The 20,466-nt window shown below is 40.9% G+C and overlaps 1 protein-coding gene across 6 annotated transcripts in view; it reads left to right on the forward strand.

Annotated features, from left to right (window-relative positions):
* The window catches only part of GLI3 (GLI family zinc finger 3), a 318,180-nt gene that overhangs the window by 175,317 nt on the left and 122,397 nt on the right, over nucleotides 1-20,466 (forward strand). Inside the window, exon 1 of one of the 6 annotated variants that reach the window (XM_059885926.1) lies at nucleotides 2-4,748. The exons of the other annotated variants lie outside the window; for them this stretch is intronic. The gene's annotated coding sequence lies outside the window, so the exon portion shown is untranslated. Of the gene's footprint in view, nucleotide 1; nucleotides 4,749-20,466 lie in introns of those variants that run through there. 6 annotated transcript variants of the gene reach the window in all.

The raw sequence follows: 20,466 nt of genomic DNA on the forward strand, positions 1-20,466 counted from the left end.
TTAAAGAAACCACAAAATACTGGCTTTTACCATCTCAGGATTTTTGTTACCAACACAGCTACTGGGCTTGGGAGCTGTGATAGAAGTCTAAGATTTACTTTTGAAATACGGCAAGCCTATCCGTTCCTGGACTCACTGAAGCACATCCCCGCTGCTTCCTGAAGAATGCCTGTCATACGAGGTGGCTGGCAAGTATTTCCTATATATTTTTGCTGACATGTGCTCTGTGGCCTCTAAATACTAAATTAAAAAGCAGAGGCCTAATGGGAAGGTTCCCTCTCAGAATATGTATTTGGTCAAGAGTGGATTAGAAGTTTCTCATGCTCTGATTTCTATTAATGGGAAAGCCCTGTTGCAGGGATCACAATGAGTCATAATGAAATTTTCATGGTAAATTTTCATAGCCCCTGTGGTGTCTACTTCAACAGTCACTTGATTGATGGGAATGTCACCCAAACAAAATGGCAAATGTGATCGAGCACATGGTTTACACAGAGATAAAAGGCAAGAATGAGGGTGATAACTAACATACATTAGAAAAGGAAGAAAAGACAGATATCATGTGATATTACTTATATGCAGAATCTAAAATAAAATGATATGAATGAACTTATTTACAAAACAGACTCTTCGACATAGAAAACAAACTTATGGTTACCAAAGGTGAGGGGAGATAAATTAGGACTTTGGGATTAATGTATAAGTACTACTATGTATAAAATAAATAAGCAACAAGGACCTACTGTATAGCACAGGGAATTCTGCCCAATATTCTATAACAACCTAAACAGGAAAAGAATTTGAAAAAAAGTAGATACATGTGTATGTGTAACTTTGCTGTGCACCTGAATCTAATACAGCATTGTTAATCAACTATTCTTTAATATAAAATAAATATTAAAAAAAGAAGAAGACAATGTCCTGGAGATAAATGTGGTATCTCTCAGTTTGGAGGGAAAGAAGATCAGGTATTCAGGATAGCCTGCACCTAAACTGAAATGACTTTCTTTTGTAGTGTTGTCCAGAAGACTGATGTATACTGTCACAAGGGGAGTCAACCTTTGGGAGGGGCTGGCCCTTTGAATGGCCTGGATTTTGCATTTAGTCATGTCTGGTAATTACCCTTCATTCTGAGACAGTAAAGTTAGAAAGCCCAAAAAATACTTTGAAGACTAATGCTAGTTATTTGGATGGTAGATTGCATCTCCATGGCTATTCGTTACAGCTGTGTAATTACATATACGTCAAAGAAAAATGAAGTTGTTTTAAAACAAGTCCTCCTCTGTGAACAGAATTAATTGATATTAACAGCCCTAACTATATGCCCAAGTACACATATAATATTTTACCCACAGTTTTTTGGATCCATCTCCCATTACTGAACTGTAATTTCAGAGCAGATTTGCCTGGAGGTAAGTCATAAATCTGTGCTCAGACTTCTATAAGCATTAAAGGAGAAGTGGATATTTAGAGAGAATGCAGAAACTTGTGACTTATTCTTTGACTTTTCATTGGAACATGAGTATTTTCAGGGTTCTAAAGCCTGCTAAAAATACATTCAGATAAAACCAACAGGCCCATTTAAAGCTCCCTGTACAAAGGGAAGAAAACTCCAAATTCAGGCTGAAACCTGCCATGAAATTTATCCTGCTCTCCCAAAAACCACAAAGTTTTGTGGTACCCATGGGACCCAAGCTTCTCAGATGAGGATGTGCTCTATGGTACAGAACCAGCGAGGGCCCACTGGACCTGGGAGAGGCACAGGACTGATTTCACCCAGATTCAAGTCTCTGCAGTGATGAAGTAATTTGGATCAGATTTTCTATGGAATTTCACAGTACTTCACTCTTTCAAAACTCATAGAGAAATTTCAAAAAATGAATTAATATGATAGAATGAGGGCTTCCCTGGTGGCTCAGAGCTAAAGAATCTGCCTGCCAATGCAGGAGACTTGGGTTTGATCCCTGGATTGGGAAGATGCCCTGGAGAAGGAAATGGCAACCCACTCCAGTATTCTTGCTTGGGAAATCCCATGGACAGAGGAGCCTGGTGGGCTACAGTCTGTGGTGTTGCAAGGAGTCTGACACGACTTAGCCACTAAACAACAACAAGATGATAAAATGAACTAGTTCCTCTGGGTTCATTATAGTTTGCCTTATAGTTAAATTCAAATGTGAATTTGTCAGTTAAAACCCCAAGTCTTGGTTCTTTGGCAGAATTTTAAGAATAGCAAGCCCTTGTATAGATCGCTGTTTGTTCTAGGTCGTGATTGCTGTATCTAAAGAATTCGCTTGCTAGAGATAAAAACGGGCTTCCCTGGTGGCTCAGACAGTAAAGCATCTGCCTGCAGTGTGGGAGACCCGGGTTCCATCCCTAGGTTGGGAAGATCCCCTGGAGAAGGAAATGGCAACCCACTCCAGTACTCTTTCCTGGAAAATTCCATGGACTGAGGAGCCTGGTAGGCTACAGTCCATGGGGTCGCAAAAAGTCGGACACGACTGAGTGACTTCACTTTCACTTAGAGATAAAAACACTACAGGATAAGACAGGTCAAGTTTGGAGAATCCCAGGGGAGAGGGTTGCATTTCCTATATGGCTGCTGAGCTGGGATTTTTGTAGATTTTAGTATTGTTGACCCATTGTATCTTTGGGGGGTTTTGCATTCGAGGATTCAACCAACCTTGGATTACAAATATTGGAGAAACAAACTCCAGAAAGTTCCAAAAAGCAACACTTGAATTTCCAGCACACTGACACCTATTGACGTAGCATTTCCATTGTATTGGGTACTATAAGTAATCCAGAGATGATTGAAGTTTCCAGGAAGATGTGCATAGGTTATATGCAAACACTATGCCTTTTTATGTAAAGGATTTGAAGATCCATGGATTTTGGTATCTGTGATAATCCTGGAACCCTTCAGATACTGATATGATTATACTTCCTGCTTTTTCAGCCAAGCTTTAGGATCATTTAGCAGCAATTGACTAAATTGTTCTCTAGCTGCCTAAATGTTTAGTAACCCAAGATTCATCTTATAAAGCTGGTAGATAATCCTGAAGCTCCAAAGAGAAGCTCTGGAAGGTGCTGGGAGGATGTCATTGTCCCCTGGGACTGCTGGGCATTACAGAGTCCTGGATGGAGACACTGAACTTACGAAGTAGTCTCTGGGAAGCTGGGGGTAGTCTCATCTCTGTGCTTTTATAACGTGACATTCTCCCTGCATTACGCTCAATGGTCTTCCCTCCCTGCATGGCAAACTCCTACTTAAACTCCTTACCCTCAAGGCCTAACTCATTCTCATTTTTTTTTTTTTTTTTCTATTCTTTGGCCAAGCAGCATGTGATCTTAGTTTCCCAATGGGAGAGTGAATCTGCACCCCTTGCAATAGAAGCTCAGGGTCTTAACTACTGAACCTGCAGGGAAGTCCCTCAAGGCCTATTTCAAATATCACCTTTGGGGGCAGTCTCAAAGGTTGTTCCTAGAGTCTGTTCCTTAAAGCACCTTGTGTGCCTTTGTTGCAGCTGAATATTCTTGTCTGATCAGTCATTGCTTAGCGGTCACCGTACCTGCTAGATTTGCAGGCAGTCACTTGTTCAGGTGCCTAGTTAAATATGCTCCATAGACCTTCAAAGGGTCCAGTCTGGAAACAGCAGACTAGCAGTCAGAGAGCTTGAATTGTGCTCTTGCTTTGCACTTGTTGGTGCTGGGAATTGGCAACCTACAATTTCCATATATTAGTTCCATTCCATGAAAATGAAGTTACCTGCCTTACCCGACTCTCCAAATTGCAAATTGAAGAGTTCAATGAAATCATGTTCTTGTGAGCACCCTTGTGAGCACCCTTGAAAGCAGGATGCTCTAAGCAAATGCGGAGAGTTAGCATCCAGACAATTGGGGGCATGACAAACACTCAGAGATTCTGTTCTGGCCTGGCTCAATCCTGAATCCCTGGGATGCTTTGGCACCTTCTTAGATGCAAATGTAGATATGCCTGTGACAGATCATTTTAGGGGTGGAGGGTTATGTAGGTGAATATGACTTGGTTACTGAAATCTTCAAAGCACATCTTTGCTTAGAGGATAACCTGGAAAAGTAAAATGATTTTATCTAGAAGTTGAATTCCAAAATGCTTGCTTTATAATTAGCTTCTAGATGATGAAATCAAGTGAGCTTGTTGTAGCCACACGTTCTGGGAAACAAACTCACTCAGAAGGACAATGCAGATAGTGGAGTGCAGTTTATTACACCGGTGGGCCCAAGGCAGAGTCTCCTCTTAGCCAAGGACCCCGACCAGCATTTGTGAAAATCTTTTATACCCCATGTGTACGTGTCTGAACCCACCACTCCAAACTCCTTGAGACTTACATAAACCAGGAAAATACAATCCCATCATTCACGTGCTATGTGCTCATGTGCTCAAACAGTCAAACAATTAGCCGATAATCAATAAACCCGAGGTTACACTCCGATAGATACAGAAAAATTTATGGCCTGTCTGGAGGAAGGGGTGATTAGTGTATGTTTTCTCTTAGGCGGTGAGTAACCTAGATACGATCTTCAAGGTTCCCCTGTCTGGAGGGGGTCTTATCCTTCTGTTGTTGTTTTCATAGGCACTAAACACAGAGTTCAGAGTCCATTGGAAAGGTGGCTGAGCATGATCAGCATGAACAGGCCTAAGATGGAGTCCAGGCCCTATGAATTCCTTCTTCAAGCTTACTGATATTTTAGAATAAATATTTTTAATTGTAAGTAGACAAACTGGGGGATAGTCTTACTGTTTCTTACACATGATTGTTCTGGTGCCAGTGTAACGAATTAAATGCTAAGTCTCTTGGAAACAGGACGTGTGTTGATGATGGAAATGCCAACAGATCTCTGTTTAGAAGGATGGCAGGCACTGCGATAATTATGCTATCATATCTTATCATTAATGATTCTATTGAAAGAGGTTTATAAATTGCTCTTCTTTTTAGATAAACCACCCTATATTAAGGCATCAACGATATGGCGCAGAATTAAATTAAAATCTCATAAAATGAAATATGCTCTGTATTAGCTGTTTGACACTTAATTTGCCTCTGAATGAGTAGAGGAAATCACAAATTAACCTGCCTTTGTTTTTCCAACCATGGCTTATTAGGTGTTAGAACAACTGCAATTACAGCCTAATAATAACCACCAAGCCTTATAAATATGTACGGAAATACGTCAGTTTGTGTTAAAGAACCTAGTTCGTTAAGTGGAATGCCTTTCTTTAGCTTACCCGATTTACTCTCACAGAGTTTATGGTTAGGCAGTGTAGACAGAGTATAGAAGCTTAAATTGTTCCAAATACAGTTCTCAAAATAATGTTAAAATTTATAGTATTTTCTTTCTTAATTTAAAATCATGAATTTCACTTCACGATTTTAAAGTGAGATATGAAATGTTAGTGTTGTCTTTCCCTGAGTTGTCATGTAAAGAATGTCATAGAAAATGTATAATTCCTACATTATGTTTATTTAATTCAAGCAGTTTGAAAATTAAGAAACACTGGATATGTATGGGGATATCCGGTTTCCTTCTGAAAGTTATTCTTCACTGAATTCACCAGAACTTACATTCAGTAGATAATTGAAGCATCTTGTTCTCTCTCAAATCATTTGTTTTGACCACAGAGTTCATGTTTTATTAAGCCATGGAGAAAAAAGTACAATGTTTTACAAAAATATTAATGAGTATATTTTATTATGTTGCTGAGATCGTTGGGAGCGTAAACAACAGAACCTGGAATCTGTAGCCACATAGCGCTGGCAGAAATTTCATCTGGTTGTTTCTTGGTCTTAGCCTTATCTCTGTTCCCTGCTCCGCACTGTCTCCATCAGGGCTATGTGTTGCACAACTCCAAGAGGCACTGTTGCAGCCTATGGAGATGGATGATGTTCTCCAGGCTAACGATTGCTACTTATTTTAAAGTCCCACTTGGAAATTTAAACGATTGGGATATTGCATCTCTCTGCCCTAGAAACAGTTGTTTCGAGTGACTGCTTTCACTTGCATTTTGAGTGTATGCTTTTTTTCTTGGCTTTACTGTTAGAACACATTTAAGCATGGGCTTACTTTTGAAAGCTAGACAGGGTGTATTCATAGAAACCCAAATTATAAAGTTTTAATTCCACATTCATTCTGGATTTTCACTTGAGGAAAAAATATTGATCTTTTACATAGAGTTATTTTGAGCCAAAGTTTTCTCATTTATGGACCAGTATGAATTGAATTTTGAGTTTCGGATGGTCCATGTGCTTCTTGCTGAGCTCGGCAATTTATTTTTTTCAAAGCAGGATCAGCCTCAGTTACTAATTCATGACAATAACTAGAGCCCCACAGATGTTGCCAGTGGAGCTGAGAGCTATCCTTGTCATGCGCTGTGAGTGCAAGCAGCACGGCACCCTAAGCCAGTGCTCTGACAGGCTGTCGCATTTCACCATCCACTTTACTGATTCATTTTAGAAAATCAGCTGCATCTTTTCTCTCCTGGGGGAAATGAGCACTCATGTTCTCTTCGACACAGCAGCTCTTTTTTTTTTTTTTCCTCTCTTAGTTGAGTCAATGTGCCTCTTTCTAAGACTGCCTAACTCCCTGGAATTATTCCACCTAAGTAAGAAGAGCTGTTCCTCCCTCCAAAAGTGGTCCACTTCCTGGCGCCTGGAGAGAGGACAGTACATGGTGTATCATTAATATTAGCTGGGAAAGAGAGGGCTTTGAAAATAAGTAAGGCTTCCCTCAACCCTTTTAGAGTTAGAGCTAGGAGATGAGTAGCAAGTTTGGAGTCTGAATAAATACATTTCTTTCCAGACAAAGAAATATCTAAGAAAAGATAGATCATTATGGTAAAAGCTTAGAGAAAGAAAGAGGTAGTGGATGACCAGAACTACTACTCAGTTCCTCTCTGTCCTCTCCTCCCTCCCTCCCTAGATTCAGCACCAGTGTGAGCTAGCTACTCTGCCTAGTGGAGCTCCTCTAATAACTATTCAGAAGCAGCCTTCAGTCTAGCCATCACTTAAACTTTGTGATGGGCTCCTAATGTATAATAGTGATTTCATTCTTTTCAGTCCCAGGAAAGTCTCCAGTAAGATGTGTGTTTGGGGGCATAACTGGCTTGGAATATTTTAATAGTGCAATTAAAAATTAACAAAGGCAAGTCCTTTCTCCCCTCCTGTGTTTGTGCTCTACCTTAAACGTTATTAAGACTGATAAAGTGTGATGACATCTCAGATTTCAGGCATGCTTTATTTTACTATGCTTCTCTTTATGGTGCTTGCAGATATTTAACTTTTTACACATGGAGGGTTTGTGGTAACTGTGTTTTGAGCAAGTCTATGGGCGCATCTTTCCAACAGCATTTGCTCACTGAGAGGTAGCATTTTTTCACAAAATATTTTTAATGAAATATTTTAAAATTTAATGAATATTTAATAAAATATTTTTAATGAAAAAACATTGACTTTTTTAAACATAATGGTGTTACACACTTAATAGACTAAAGTATAGTGTGAACATAACTTTTATATACACTGCTATGTGGGTGCTCTGACTCTGACTCTGTGACCCCATGGACTTTAACCCACCAGGCTCCTCTGTCCATGGAATTTTCCAGGCAAGAATACTGGAGTGGGTTGCCTTTTCTATTCCAGGGGATCTTCCCGACCCAGGGATTGAACTCATGTCTCCTGCATCTTCTGCAATGGCAGGCAGATTCTTTACCACTGCCCCACCTGGGAAGCCTTTATCAGATCAGGGAAATCAAAATATTCATGTGATACACTTTATTGTGATATTTGCTTTATTATAGTGGTCTGGAATTGAACCCCCAATATCTTGCAGGTAGGCCTTTGTGTCAACTACTGTAGCTAACACTTTGTACACTTTGTAACACTCACTTCTACCCTGCTGCTGCTGTTAAGTTACTTCAGTCATGTCCGATTCTGTGCGACCCCATAGACGGCAGCCCACTAGGCTCCCCCATCCCTGGGATTCTCCAGGCAAGAACACTGGAGTGGGTTGCCATTTCCTTCTCCAATGCATGAAAGTGAAAAGTGAAAGTGAAGTCACTCAGTCGTGTCCGACTCTTAGCGACCCCAAGGACTGCAGCCCACCAGGCTGCTCCATCCATGGGATTTTCCAGGCTAGAGTACTGGAGTGGGGTGCCATTGCCTTCTCCGCACTTCTACCCTAAGAAAAGAAAAAAAGAAAATGAACTAGGTTATAACCACATGTCTGACAGGTAAAGACCATCTGTGTATGTCTTTGAATTTGCTAGGCTGAGCCCGTGCCTTTACAGAGTGACTTCTGGATACTTATTGCTTTCCATGATGATAACGGATTGTCCTTTTTCAGGCCAGTACAGGATGACTTCCATACTCTTTGTTTTTATTTTTTTACCTTGGTGGAGTGTGTCATCTCCTGCCAACAAAATTAGCACACTTAGGACTTAGAAGGACACAATGACACTGAAGATGGTATTAATATAAATACCTATTGCCGTGTCAGATGCTGTTCACCACCAAATACATCATGTGTGCATGCTAAGTCACTTCAGTTGTGTCCGACTCTTTTCGACCCTATGGACTGTAGCCTGCCAGGCTCCTCTGTCCATGGGATTCTTCAGACAAGAATACTGGAGTGGGTTGCTATGCCCTCCTCCAGGGGATCTTCCCGACCCAGGGACTGAACCCATGTCTCTTAAGTTTCCTGCACTGGCAGGCAGGTTCTTTACCACTAGTGCTACCTGGGAAGCCTAAATATATCTCCTGACGTTAAATCAGTTCCTGGTTAAAGGTCCAAAGTCACCTTATATGACTGAGTACCATTTATAGCTGCCTTCCCAGACCTCTCATGTGGAAATAAAATTAATGAAATTAGCAATCTTTAATTGATAATATAATATGGGATATCAAAATTCCAAATATAAGGGTAAAAAAAGAAATGACTCAGCCATTCACAATAAAAATTATATATATAATAATGGCCATGACTGTAAAATGACATTTTTCAGTACTTACTGTGAGCATAGTTTTAGAGACTTTACAAAACTATCGCATATAATAGAATAGCCAGCCCTATGATGCAGTTATTATCGATAGGCTCTTTTCCAAGATTGGAAACCTTGACATAGAGAAGTTAATGGTCGTGGTTATTTAAACCTAGACATCAGACACTACATTCCTATCACTTGACTTTCATCCTCTCCTCATGAAAATGAACGCTGGAGCCTTTGCTGCTTCAGTTTATTTATATGTGTGTGTACGTGCATACTAAGTCGCTTCAGTTGTGTCCCACTCTTTACGACCCTGTGAACTGTAGCCTGCCAGACTCTTCTGTCCATGGGACTCTCCAGGCAAGAATACTGGAGTGGGTTGTCATGCCCTCCTCCAGGGGATCTTCCCAACTCAGGGATCGACCCTGTATCTGCATTGGCGGGCAGATTCTTCACCACTAATGCCACTTGGGAAGCCTATTTATATATATGAGGAGCCTGGCAGACTACAGTCCATGGAGTCATACAAAAGTCAGACATGACTTAGTGGCCAAAACAACAGCAACAATAATAATAATAATAAATATAGAGAGAGAAGTTTTGAATGTCACAGACTGTCATTGTCTTCTGCAAAATTCTAAGTTAATAATATGACAGTAATGAGAAAAGCTAGTAAAAGCCTTATCTGTAGCTGCCAGCTCCCCCCGGCCCCCAATTAGATATACATCAAGGTTTGCTACTGTAGAACTTGTGATGCCTAGCATCTGGAATAGCTGCATGGAATGTTCAGTGAATTGTAATTCATCACTTGGGAGAACTGTTGAAAAATACTTAATAGTGGCATTTAAGAGGACCATAAGAAAACATGGATAAATAATGATCAATGATTACAGTTGTATACTCTATAAAATGTAAGCCATATTGGATGAGACTGCAACATGTATCTGCCTGGAACCTTCTTCCCTTAGGTGTCCATGGCTTGCTCCCTTGCTTCATGCATTTCCCTGCACAGACATCTAATCAGAGAGGTCTTTGGCTAAGAACCATCTAATGACTAGGGATTGCCAAACTATGGCCTGTGAACTATCCAGCCAGGACCTGTCTTTGTAAATAAAGTTTTATTGGAATCCAGTGACTGTCACTTATTTACTGTTGTCCATTCTATGACAGCTTTAGCAGTCAAGGGCAGTGTTGAGTAGCTGAGATAATGAACAAAACCTGTAACACAAAGTTTGCCAAGACCTGATCTAAGTTAACACATTCTTTCTAACCTCACTATCCTCTTTCTCTGCTTTATTTTTCTTTCTTTCTTTTCAGTAGGGGTATAGTTGCTTCACAACGTTGTGTTAGTTTCTGCTGTAAAAAACACGAATCATCTACATGTATACATATATGCCCTCCCTCTTGAGCTTCCCTCCCACCCTCTTACCCCCATCCCATCCATCTAGGTCATGTCATTCTCCTGTTTTAAACTTCTAGGCTACTTTTTATTGCTATTCCCAACATTTTTCATTGTATATCATATCAGTTCAAAAAAAGAAAATGTCTTATTGTTTGGTTATCATTTCTCATGATCAACTAAATAACTGTAAAGCCTGCCTCATTTTCAAGCACCACCTTAGACCATCTACATCCACAGTTCCTAGTCTAAGTATGAAAATATAGGTAAGTTTCAATTCCTAAACTTTAAAAATTTTAATGAGCTGGCAGATGAATCCCCACGCACTTTACTTTGCATTAAGAAATGAACACAAAACAAAGACAAGGTGCTTTAAGGGCATATAACTTTTTTCTGTTTTGCAATATTCCTTTTTTAAAAATGAAATATAGTTGATTTACAGTATGTTAATTTCTACTGTATAGCAGAGTGATGCAATTATACATATCAGTTCAGTTCAGTTCAGTTGCTCAGTTGTGTCCGACTCTTTGCAACCCCATGGACTGCAGCACACCAGGCTTCTCTGTCCATCACCAACTCCCGGCGCTTACTCAAACTCATGTCCATTGTGTCAGTGATGCCATCCAACCATCTCATCCTCTGTCGTCCCCTTTTCCTCCCGCCTTCAATCTTTCCCAGCGTCAGGGTCTTTTCAAATGAGTCAGTTCTTTGCATCAGATGGCCAAAGTATTGGAGTTTCAGCTTCAGCATCAGTCCTTCCAGTGAGTATTCAGGACTGATTTCCTTTAGGATGGACTGGTTGGATCTCCTTGTAGTCCAAGGGACTCTCAAGAGTCTTCTCCAACACCACAGTTCAAAAGCATCAATTCAGCACTCAGCTTTCTTTATCGTCCAACTCTCACATTCATATATGACTACTGGAAAAACCATAGCTTTGACTAGATGGACCTTTATTGGCAAAGTAATGTCTCTGCTTTTTAATATGCTGTCTAGGTTGGTCATAGCTTATATGCATGCAATGTTTTTCCTATTCTTTTCCATTATGGTTTATCACAGAATATTGAATCCTTTTTATCCATTCTCTATACAGTAGTTTTGTTTTGCTATATTTCTAGTGATTGAAATATTGAATTTGGTCATTGGTTACAGAGAAAGCAGGCCCTAATTGTAGTGCATATTCACAGAGTGAGTGCCAGCTTCTTGGATAAATTCCTGTGTTCTTTGTGCTGTGCTCAGCAGTCCAGCCTTGAGCAGATATTGACTGAAGGTATTCACTGCCACTGAACCAGAAGTAGCCAGCTCTATAGAGCCTGCCGTTCAGCCTGTTGCGGGGGCCTGGCGGGTACTGGACTGTAACAGACTTTTTTCTTTGAGTACAATGCTCCCACTCATGTTAAGCCTGGCTTCAAAGAAAACAGAAGTTTACTGCCATCGTTGTATTTATTTTTCAAAGTATGCGGTGGAGAAAATGGAACTTTCACAGAATTTGTCCCAATGGGAAGGCACTTTCTGGTTAGTTTTTAGGGTGATAAATACCACCCAAAACCCAAGCTGCCTGCAGCTCTTCCTCCGTGGTCATCTCTCCTTCGCTTAGGTAACTGAACCTGCATTTTCCACCTAAACAAAGACATGCCATTTCCTATAGCTGCTCAGCAGGCTGAGTTTATTTCAGACCCTTCCTCAGAGGAACAAAGGCCGGAGACACAGGGCTGCCTGTCACTCATTTCTTTTTGTTATTGTTGCATCCCCACCCCTGCCCCCAGCAAAACTCACGCATCAAAAAAAAAAAAAAATGTATATATATATATAGTATTCACAGATTTTCCAGGAGCCTGCTTGCTAACTTTTTGAATCCTGAGTGACAAATTAGCTAGACTTTTGCATTTTTGATGATCCGAGTCAACTAAGCACACAAAAGGAAAGAGCCAGAAAAAGGTCTGTCTTCAAACTCATTCTCTGAGTCCTAGGGTAGTGATATGTTTGCAGAACATATATTAGATAACTATATTGAAAAGAAATTTTATATGGACCATTTTTTTAGTTCTGATGTGATCTCTGTAAGAGGCATATCAGAACAGTAATGGACATCATTACTTTGAAAGTTGGGAAAAATGAACCAGTTAAATGACTTATTGGTCCCATATTTACCTCCTGTGTTAACCTAGCTGAATTGGTGATAACTGCCTCAATGTTTATAACTCTGGAGTTAAAACTTCAAGTGTAATGTGAAAGATGTACCCTTACCTGGCACCTGTGTTTCTCCTTTCCTATTGTCTCTCTCTCTCTCTCTACTCACACACACTAGCAAAAAGAATGCAGAAATGTAAGGAGTGGCAGAAACTGCCTTAGGTCAGGAGAGTAAAGTCGTCCCTCAGTATCCATGGAGAATTGATTTCAAGATCCCCTCAGATAGCAAAATCCAAGGATGCTAAAATCCCTTATATCAAATGACATGGTATTTGCATATAACCTACGCACATCCTCCCATAAACTTCACATCATCTCTAGATTACTTACAATACCTAATGCAATGTAAATTTTACATAAAAAATAGTTGCCAATGTATTGCGACTTCCAAGTTTTGCTTTTTCTAACTTTGGGGAATTTTTTTCCCCAGAATATTTTCTCCCCATGGTTGGTTGAACCCACAGTAGTAAAACATTTCCAGTAAAGAAAAAAAGAAAGATCTCTAACCTAAAGCTATAGATTTTCTAACCTGCAGCCATTAATATTCTGATATGAAACATCCCACATATTTATAAGTTATAGATATTAACAACATTTTTATCCAATTGCAAAGAGATTACAATTTCATGAAAATTTCTCCATTGGGACTGTTATAGGGAATATAAACTTAGCCTCCATCTAAAAGTAAAAATGAATTTATTAATAGCAGGATGAATGGTATATAGAGTGGCGGTTGAAGGTGATCTTGTAGAGGTTCACCTGTGAGGGTCCCTTAGTGCCAGTTGCTTGTGGGTACTTGTGAATAGTTCCTAAGGAACCTGATCCCCCTTAGACCTCAGTTATCCCTAACTAGTAAGAGCTTCTGCCTAAGGGAATTACATGAAATGCAGTCAGTGCATTGAGCAATACCCAGAGCCTGACAAGGTTCATGTGTATCTTCTGCTATCTAGAATATGTTAAAAACTTACCAGAGAATCACCATCTTCTAAATACATTCAAATGGTGTACAAATATTGTGAAGTTCATCAGAAGTGAACAGTGTCTTTATTATGTGAGGTGAGAAAAGAGATGCATCTTCAGTTAAATGATCAGCCTCATTTCCTACACAGACTGCTAAACCCTGTTGCTGAAATAAGATTTACATCTTTAAGACAGGGTCCAGAGAAAGCATCTCCAGCTTCCTAAAAGGCTTCTTGCCTCTAGTCAAAGTGACCTCTCACTCTGCCACAGAACAAAGTCTCCATCTTCCTAGCATGCATTGTTTTCAACATAAACTACGCACACCTGGGAAATTTTTTAGAAACAGATTTGAAGGTTAAATCAAGAATGAAGGCAATCAGACTTCTAAAGAGGGCTCTGACTTTTAAAAGGTTTTTTTCCTACCATATTCAACTGGAATATAACACATGAAAATTAGGATTATATTAGATGGTGTTATTATTTATGTTACCTAGCATTTTGGGTTTCTTTATTTAACATAAGCATTTTCTTTTATATATTATCATTATTTAACTATATATATATATATATATACCCACACTCACATACATAGACATGCACACACACTATACACACACACATAAATACATGCACATACTTACATATACACACATATATTCACACATTGGATGTGTATTTATGGAGCTTCTCAAGTGGTGCTAGTGGTAGAGAACCTGCCTGGCAATGTAGGAGACATAAGAGATGTGGGTTCGATCCCTGGGTCAGGAAGATCTCCTGGAGGAGGGCATAGCAACCCACTGCAGTCTTCTTGTCTGGAGAGTCCCATGGGCAGAGGCACCTGGTGGGCTACAGTCCGCAGGGTCGCCAAGAGTTGGATGCAAGTGAAGATACCTAGCACACATGCATGCCTGTGTATTTACACGCTCACATAAATATATAAGCACACACATACTCATATACAGATATATACACCCTACATACATATTTACACACTCACATACATATATATACACACACTCATATACATTTATAAAATAAACACACATAACCAACATACACACATATATACTCACATTCATAGAAGTATGCACACACTATGCATATATATTTATTCCCTCACATACATATATAAACACACACATACTCACATATGTACACACACACATATATATACTCCTATACATATACTATATATATATACACACACACATATATGAATACACACACATAATCATATATACATACACACACTATATATATTTGCGCACTCCTATACATATAGGGAGAAGGCAGTGGCACCCCACTCTAGTACTCTTGCCTGGAAAGTCCCATGGACTGAGGAGCCTGGTGGGCTGCAGTCCATGGGGTTGCTAAGAGTCGGACACGACTGAGCGAATTCACTTTCACTTTTCATTTTCATGCATTGGAGAAGGAAATGGCAACCCACTCCAGTGTTCTTGCCTGGAGAATCTCAGGGATGAGGGAGCCTGGTGGGCTGCTGTCTATGGGGTCGAACAGAGTCGGACATGACTGAAGCGACTTAGCAACAGCAGCAGCAAACATATATAGGGCTTCCCTTGTGGCTCATCTGGTAAAGAATCTGCCTGTAAGAGTTGGACACGACTGAGCAACTTCACTTTCACTTTTCACTTTCATGCATTGGAGAAGGAAATGGTAATCCACTCCAGTGTTCTTGCCTGGAGAATCCCAGGGACAGGGGAGCCTGGTGGGCTCCCGTGTATGGGGTCGCATAGAATAGGACACGACTGAAGTGACTTATCAGCAGCAGCAGCAATGTGGAAGACCTGGGTTCGATCCCTAGGTTGAGAGATGCCCTGGATAAAGGAAAGGCTACCCACTCTAATATTCTGGCCTGGAGAATTCCATGGACTGTATAGTCCATGGGGTCGCAAAGAGTTGGACACGACTGAGTGACTTTCACTTTTACTTACACATATAAGCACACACACAATGGTGCTCACGTCTATCCATTTTCCTTGTGTTCACCTCAGCCTGTCCTGGAGCTGAGTGGATAAAAGATTGTGTGATCTTCTCAATGTAAGTAGTCAAGAGAAAAAAAGAAGGTCAGCCTAAAGTATTTTAATCTCACTTTAATGATCAAACTCTGGTCACTCCCACTTTGGATTCCAGGACTGCTGAGATACACATAGTTCCCAGATGGAGGGAAGAAGGGTCCAGTTCAAAAGTTTGCTTGACATCGGGGAATTAGGGGGTGGGGGGTGAAAGCGGAGGCACAAAAAGGCTGCCCTGAGCTCTACAGAGGGACTGCTCCAAGTCAGCAGCCTGATGTCACATGCTACGGGTGACGATTTTCAAAGTGAAAGTCCTTGAGCCCTTCATGAGCCTCTCTTCATCTCTGGAGTGTGGAAAGCCGACTGTGTGGCTCCGAGGTGGCAGGTCATACACTTGTGAGGGTCTTCCTGTGACCTGAAGCACAATTAGAAACTACACTGCGCCAGTTTCCGTGGGTTGACATCCCCACTTCCATTCCCCCCGCCCCGCCCCCCCCCCACCACCAATTTTGGACCCAGACAGATGTAGGACTATTGAGTTATTTTGATTATTGTTGCTTGTTGTTTCTTTGTTGGCTGGGAGGAGGGAGTTAAGAGGCAGCTGAATTGAAAAGGCCGAAAAGTAGAGTCTGGTCCCTTCTCCCTCCCCCACCCCCTCCCCGCACCCCCCCTCAGTGTAGCAGGGAAACATCCTTCTGGGTCTGTTTGCTTTGCAAGGGTGTTCTTTGATGAGGTCTTTGTCCAAGGGCCCCCACTGAAGTCTCAGTGTACTCAAGCTTTAGAAAAGGCTATTGGGCCTTCTTTGTTTTCTTTGTTGAACTGTTTATTTTGCTTTCTTCCCACGAGGTTCCCTGGCCTCGCTCTGACAACTTTTCTGCATGAATTACATTCCTGGGAGCCAAGTCTCCAAATTCTTCCAGCCCATTTGATTCCGGCCTATGTGATTAGTCCACAGCTTCGAACTGCTGTGGGCCTCTGCCAAGCAGAGTGCTTGTAAGTGCCCCTAACATAGAGACCTAAAGACATTTGGTAACCTCATTAGCGAGAGGGTAGTGCTTCATTCGAGTTTAATAACATAGCTGCCGTTGAATCATCACTAGCTTGAAACTCACGAAAGGAGGGTACGAGTCACTTGGTTTCCTTTCAGTGTGAATCAGGCTCTTAAAAGAGGGCAGTTCAGGTTATTATACTCATGCCCAATTCAGTAACATAAATCGTCCTGGGCTGGGTGGGAGGGGAGTCTGCTAGCTCCGTTTGAGTTAAATCTGCATTTGCAATGTCAAGATCATTTTGCACAAAATGCGTGTCCATCTGCATAGAAATCATGAGCAACAGTAATGAAAATTATTCAGATATCCTAATCATAGCCATCATATTTTCTTGTGTGGTTTCTAAAGTACGGTTTATGATTGAGACAGAGATGGACAAAGAACGAACTTACGAATTGCTATTTTAAATCTCTATTAATATAGATTAAATAGTTGGTTCTTCAATGAATTCTCCCATCATTACAGGTACTGTTAAAGCATTGTGACACCACTAGACACAATTCAGCTATCTTAAGAGTAAAATTTTGTATTTCTGTAATTCACCTGCTTTTACTTTATTTTTTTTTTTTTTTAAATACATGAGACTTGGCTCTAATGAGCAGAGCAGAGTGGGGTGTGCTGTACCTCATAGGGAACATGCATTTATTGACAATGTGCCTGGAAGTAGTTTTGACTTGAAACTTTCCCAGAGAGGGCTGGAGAGATTTTTCAGAAATGATGAGCCCACAACCTGTGATGAAAATTATATGCAGTGTGATGATTTAGATTTAGCCACTAAGTCGTGTCCAACTCTTGTGACCCCATGGACTGTAACCTGCCAGGCCCTTCTGTCCATGGAATTCTCCAAGCAAGAATGCAGTGTAAATACACATATATACACAGAAGCTCTTCCTTAAAACTGGGGAGGTCCCAAGCACTGTGACCAGGGCCTGGTTCTGGTTTCTTGGGATGCTTTATTTTCTTGATGGTCCTGGTTTGAACTGGGCTCTTGGTGTCGGATCTGTATGGCTGCCTACTGTGGGGTCCAGTCTTTCTGTGAGAGTCCACGTTCTCTTTGGCAAATAAATGCCAAATCCTCTCTATGGGATCATGGTTCTTCCTCACACAAGGAAGGACTTGTCTGAAAGATGGGAGTTAAATCTCTTTTGGCTAGAAGAGCCCCTTTCTCCTTGGAGTGGGCTCTGGAAATAGATTCCCCAGGGAGTGAAGCACAGCTGCCATAAAACTTCCTGTGTAACATAATTAAACATCCCTCACGAGTAGACGGAGGAGGAACTGGCACCCCATTCCAGTACTCTTGCCTGGAGAATCCCATGGATGGACAAGCCTGATAGGCTGCAGTCCATGGGGTCACTAAGAGTCAGACAGGACTGAGTGACTTCACTTTCACTTTTTGCTTTCATGCATTGGAGAAGGAAATGGCAACCCACTCCAGTGTTCTTGCCTGGAGAATCCCAGGGACGGCAGGGCCTGGTGGGCTGCTGTCTATGGGGTCGCATAGAGTCGGCCATGACTGAAGTGACTTAGCAGCAGCACGAGTAGAACTGGATTACAGCTCTGCTGAGTAATCGCCTCCTCCTCCGCACCCAATAGGATGTTGTTGACATTAACCCAGGATAATGCTTTTTTTTACCTAGGTTTCAAAGTGTAATTCCAGAAAACTCCAACATAACTCAGTTGGCACCTGGCTTCTGATGAGCCTTTGTTCTTCTATTTTTAATAACAAGACTTTAATTTTATTTCTGGTCATACCACATGGCATGCGGGATCTTCCCCAACCAGGGATCGAGCCCACGCACCCTGTATTGAAAGCAGAGTTGTAACCACTGGACCGCCAGGGAAGTCCTACAGTGATCCTCTGCTTGAAGCCACTTTATAAGCTGTTTTCATAAACATGGGCCTCAGTTGAGTTTCATCTTGACTCTGCCACAAATCAGCTGGCTCCTTGAACATGTGCCTTGACCTCTCAAGCTCTCCTTGTTTTCATCTGTGAAATAAAGCAGTTGGATTAAATGATCTTTCAGATCTCTCCTGAACATCCCGTGATTATGGAAAGTTTAGGTTTATTCACGTTTTTTTTACTTAGAAGAGGAATCTGTGACAACATCATGACCCTAGTACATATATGCCCATATGCCAGTTTTTTCTCTTGCCCTCTGTCCTCATGTGCAGATCTGCTGAGAGTGTTTTGTATAAACTCTGGTTGTACCTTCTGCACTTTCTCCCACATTCCCTAGTGATGCTGCACGTGTTCCTGGGCCACCAACACCACGTGTGCCACGTGAATGTGTGAATGTGGCTCAGATCGATTCCCTTTGGAGGAAGAAGGTCACTGGAAAACTGTACTGCCCTGTTTGATTAAAAGCTTCAACAATGTTAAAGTATAAGTACTTAAACATAGATGCCCATATTTGTATTTTTCTTGTATTTTAAACACAAGTTTTCCTTTGTGTTTAAAATTATAGACTTGATTTGAATCCAGCTTGGGTATATACTAGCAGATTACCTAGGCTGCCCAAGCCCAGTTTCATTATTCAATCCCATTTGATACCAAAAATTCAAGGAAGGAGCGAATAGATAGCACACAACACAGTCTCATCATATGCTATGCTATGCTATGCTAAGTCGCTTCAGTCGTGTCCGACTCTTTGTGACCCCCTAGACGGCAGCCCACCAGGCTCCCCCGTCCCTGGGATTCTCCAGGCAAGAACACTGGAGTGGGTTGCCATTTCCGTCTCCAATGCATGAAAGCGAAAAGTGAAAGTGAAGTCACTCAGTCATGTCCAACTCTTAGCGACTCCATGGATTGCAGCCTAACAGGCTCCTCCATCCATGGGATTTTCCAAGCAAGAGTACTGGAGTGGGGTGCCATTACCTTCTCCGAGTCTCATCATAAGTATTTGGCAAATGGCAGAATGACTGAATACTTGTCTGTTACTGTATTTAAGCTTTCTATTCAGACGTGTTCATCCATTTTTCACCTTTTAACATCTCTGAAATTGGAATGTATCTTACAAGCAGTTATGTTTGTAAGTTGCTTTTGATGAGGTGGCAGTCATGAGGAAGTTTCAGGTATCTCTCTTTTTAAATTTTATTTTGTTATTTCTTTAAATTAAAATTATCATAATTTTACTTATTTATGTGGCTGCACCGAGTCTTCGTTGCGGCATGTGGGATCTTCAGTCTTCGTTGCGGCATCTTTAGTTGTGGCTGAAACTCTTAGTTGTGGCACGTGGGATCTAGCTCCCTGACCAGGGATCAAACTCAGGCCTCCTGCATTGGGAGCGCAGTCTTAGCTACTGGACCATGAGGCAAGACCCTAAAATTTAATTTAGTGTTAATTTAATTTTGTGAGTTTTACAGGTACAGCAAAAAGGGTATCTTAATAAAGTTACTTTGTTTAGATGTTTCTTATACAGTGATATATAACAAAATCTGTCTGACTAAGCCCGAAAGAGCTCTTTTCATAAGTATAAAGTGAAAATTGAAAATGATAAGAAAGAACTATTCTTCTGAGTGGTTCCTAAAATAATGCTAGATCTTTAGATCAATAGCATCTGAACTTTGATGAAATACAGTATAGATCATATATATATACGATACATATTGTATGTACACATATATAATCAACAAAAGATGATTTCATTGTCAAGGATTTTTTTCCCTCAAGAACCCAGCCAATTTCTCCTCCATGTTGTAGTAAAGGACCTCATTGCAGACTGAAAAGTTAAAATGTAAAGGGAGTGTTTTCCAAATGCTCTTGCTGCCTGAATCAGAGAAAATGAAAAAGGAGGCCGCCTTCAGCCTGTAATAGTATAA

This window comes from Bos taurus, chromosome 4 (genome assembly GCF_002263795.3).
Source record: "Bos taurus isolate L1 Dominette 01449 registration number 42190680 breed Hereford chromosome 4, ARS-UCD2.0, whole genome shotgun sequence".
In the NCBI taxonomy this organism is placed as follows: Eukaryota; Metazoa; Chordata; class Mammalia; order Artiodactyla; family Bovidae; genus Bos; species Bos taurus.